At 37.3% G+C, this 4,305-nt stretch overlaps 1 pseudogene; it reads left to right on the top strand.

Annotated features, from left to right (window-relative positions):
• The first annotated feature begins 3,105 nt into the window (after positions 1-3,105).
• Positions 3,106-4,016, top strand: LOC129675180 (olfactory receptor 4C15-like; annotated as a pseudogene).
• The last annotated feature ends 289 nt before the right edge of the window (positions 4,017-4,305 follow it).

Raw genomic sequence — 4,305 nt, forward strand, 5'->3', positions numbered from 1 at the left:
CTTCAGTTGTCTATCCTGTTTGTCCTTATGAGTGAAGTTTCAAGCTCTTCCCTAGGGTCCTCCTTGTTGTTTAGCTTCTTTAGGACTATTGATTTTAGTATGTTTGTCCTATGTTGTATGGCTAATTTCCACTTATAAGTGAATACATACCATGTGCATCTTTCTGCTTCTGGATTACCTCACTCAGGATGTCTTTTCTAGTTTCCACCATTTGCCTGCAAATTTTATGATTTCCTTTTTTTTAAGTTGCTGATTAGTATTCTATTGTGTGAATGTACCACACTTTCTGTATCTATTCCTAAATGGTGATGTCTACATGTAGAAAAATGCAAATAGAACCATATTTATCACACTGAAGAATGTTAAAGTCCAAGGGGATCAAAGACCTCAACATAAAACCAGACACGCTAAAACTGTTAGAAGAAAGAGTGAGAAAGAGCCTTGACCTCATTGGCACAGGAGACAACTTCCTGAACAGAACACCAATAGCACAGGCTCTAAGATCAACAATTAGTAATTGGGACCTCATGCAACCGAAAAGCTTCTGTAAAGCAAAGGACTGTGTCATCAGAACAAAACAACAGCCTACAGACTGGGAACGGATGTTCACCAACCCTACATCTGACAGAGGGCTAATAGCTAGAATAGCTGAAGAAGTTAAACAGCAAGCAACAAGAAGTTAAACAAACCAAGTTATAAAATTAAAAATGGGGTACAGAACTAAACAGAGAATACTTAACAGAGGAATATTGAATGGCAGGGAAACACTTAAATGCTTAACATCCTAAGTCATTCAGGAAATGCAAATCAAAACAACCCTGAGATTTCAGCTTACACCCATCAGAATGGCTAAGATAAAAAACTCAAGGGATGATGCATGCTGGAGAAGATGTGGAGAAACAGGGAACCATCCTCCATTGCTGGTGGGAATGTAACCTTGCACAAGCACTTTATAAATCAACCTGGAGCTTTCTTAGAAAATTAGGAATAGTGCTACCTCAAGATGCAGCTATACCACTCTTCGGCATATACCCAAAAGACTCCCCACCATTCAATGGTGGGGAATTCATAGTTGACATTTGCTCAACTATGTTCATAGCAGCTTTATTTGTAACAGCCAAACTCTGGAAAAACTAGCCCCTAAATTTTTAAAAACTTTGGAGGGAAATGAAATTATTACAAACTGTCATATCATCTGTGAATAGTGATACTTTGACTTCTTCCTTTCCAATTTGTAGCTTTGTCTCCTTTTCCTGTCTTATTGCTCTAGCTAGGACTTCAAGTACCATCTTGAATAGATACAGGGAGAGTGGGCACCCTTGCCTTGTCCCTGATTTCAATGTGATTGATTTAAGTTTCTCTCCATTTAGTTTGATGTTGGCTATAGTCTTGCTGCATATTGCCTTTACTATGTTTAGGTGTATGCCTTGTATCCATGATCACTCCAAGACTTTGAACATGAATGGGTGTTGTATTTTGTTAAATGCTTTTTCAGTATCTAAGAAGATGATCATGTGGTTCTTTTTCCTTTCAGTTTGTTTATATGGTAGATTACATTGATGGATTTCCATATATTGAACCTTCCCTATGCCTTGTATGAAGCCTAATTGGTTCTGGTGGATGATATCTTATATGTGTTCTTGGATTTGGTTTGCAAGTATTTTATTGAGTGTTTCTGCGTCAATTTTCATAAGTGAGATTGGTCTGAAGTTCTTTTACTTTTTTTTGGTCTTTGTGTGGTTTAGGTATCTAGGTGACTGTGGCCCTTAAAATGAGTTTGGTATTTTTTCTTCTGTTTCTATTTTGTGAAATAGTTTGAAGAAAACTGGAATTAGCTGTTCTTTGAAGGAAGGACTGGCAGAATTCTGCGTTGAAACCATCTGGTCCTGTTTTTTGTTTTGTTTTTGTTTGTTTGTTTACTTGCTTGTTTTTTGGATGGGAGACTTTTGATGACTGCTTCTATTTCCTTGAGGAATATAGGACTATTTAATTTACTTACCCGACCTTGATTCAAATTAGGTAAATGGAATCTAGCAAGAAAATTGTATATTTTAATTAAATGTTCAGATTTTGTATTATATGGGCTTTTGAAGAGGAATCCTCATCCATTGCTGGTGGGAATGTAAACTTGCATTGTGGTTACTTTAGAAATCAATCTAGTGCTTTCTCAGGAAATTATGAAGAGTGCTACCTCAAGATCCAGCTATTCTATTCCTGAGCTTGTAACAGAAAGATGCTCAACCACAGAACAAGGACATTTGCTCAAATATGTTTATTGCAGCTTTGTCCATATTACCCAGAATCTGGAAACAAGCTAAATGTCCTTCAACTGAGGAATGGATAGAGAAATTATGGTACATTTATGCAATGGAATCCTACTCAACAATTAAAAACAAGGAAATCATGAAATTTGCAGGCAAATGGTAGGAACTAGAAAAGATCATCCTGAGTGAGGTAACCCAGAAGCAGAAAGATGCAAATGGTATCTATTCACTTATAAGTAGATATTAGACATACAATATAGGATAAACATACTAAAAGCTATTGCCCTAAAGGAGCTAAATAAGAAGGAAAGGACCCTAGGAAAGATGCTTAATCCTATTCAGGAGGGCAAACTAGATAAACATCACAAGTAGAAGACAGGGAACAGGACAACAAGCTACCACAGAGGACACCTGAAAAACTCCACCCAGCACAGTATCAAAGCAGATGCTGATACTCCTAGTCAAACTTTTGGAAGGATACTTTTTCTTTTTTAAAAAAAATTATTAATTATTTATTACAATTTATTTACTTTGTATCCTGGCTGTGGCCCCCTCCATTGTCTCCTCCCAATCCCTTCCTCACTCCTTCTCCTCTGTGCCCCTCTGCTATTCCACTGATAGGGGCGGACCTCTTCCTCTTTTATCTGACCCTAGATTGTCAGGTCTCATCAGGACTAGCTGCATTGTCTTCCTCTGTGGCCTGGAAAGGCTGCACCCTCAGGGGAAGGTGATCAGAGAACGTGTCACTGAGTTTATGCTAGAGACAGGCTAGGGAACTCCCCTTGCTAGGGAACACATTTGGAGACTGAGTCTACACCCAGAATACTTTTTCTTAAGAATTATGCTAAGCCAGAGCATTGTCACTGAGTTCATACTCCTGGGACTTTCACAGAACCTAAAAGTTGAGGAAATACTATTTGTTTTGTTTTTGTTCATCTACCTTACAACTATTGGGGTCAACATGTTATCTGTGGTAACAATTGCATGCAGTCCTATGCTTTTGGCTCCCCTGTGTACTGTACTTCTTTTTGTTGTTCCTATCCTTTCTGGATGCATGCATTTATTCTGTAATCACTTCCAAGGTAATTGTAGACTTTGTGGGACAAAGATGATCTCCTTTAAATGTTGCATGATACAACTGTTTTCTGTCCACTTTTTCACAAGTGTTAGCCTTGGCTTATAATCATTATGTGCTCATTTGCAAGCCTCTGCACTACTCTTCCATCAAGAACCGGAGGTTCTGTGGCATTCTGGTGGGAGAAGATTGGGTAGCAGGCTTCTTGCATTCTGTAATACAGAGCATATTCACATTGCAGCTGCTGTTCTGTGGATACAACTTTATTGATCATTTTACATGTGACTTGTTCCCAATACTAAAGCTTGCCTGCACCAATACACACATTTTGTCATTTTGGTGTTTGCTAGCGTTGGATATATCTGCATAATTTTTTTTCCTAATTGCTTGTTTCCTATGGTGTTATCTTGTTCTTTCTGAGAGCCCATAGTTCTGGAAGGCAGCACAAAGCACTCTCCACCTGTGGATCTCACATTATTATTGTGTTTTTGTCCTTTGTCCCATACATTTTATTATATGCACAAAATACCTCTGCATTCTCTTTTTAGAAATGTGTGTTTATATTTGCTGATGTCTTGACACCATTGCTGAAACCTATGGTTTACATTTTCAGGAATAAGGAAATGAAGCATGCCACCAGGAAAAGGTGGAGGAGATTGTTTAATATTTTTGATTAGCATTAAATTATTTAATTTATAGGGCTGGGGAAATGGCTCATTCTTAATATTTTCAAGAATCATTTAAATTCTTTATATCCTATGGTGTTTGAATAGATTAAAAATGAGTATGAATCAGTGCTTATAAAAATAAAGTACCAAACTTGTATGTTCCCTTTCTGAAAGTATCTAATTGCCTCTTCAAGTTTTCTATTAAGTTGTGGATTCAACGGTTAGTTCTCTTATATTAAACATGCTTTAAAATTATCTTACAGATAAGATGAAAGGAATAAATATCCTTTGACATCTA

Source organism: Psammomys obesus, unplaced genomic scaffold (genome assembly GCF_907164565.1).
Source record: "Psammomys obesus unplaced genomic scaffold, mPsaObe1.curated_primary_1811, whole genome shotgun sequence".
NCBI classification, from domain to species: domain Eukaryota; kingdom Metazoa; phylum Chordata; class Mammalia; order Rodentia; family Muridae; genus Psammomys; species Psammomys obesus.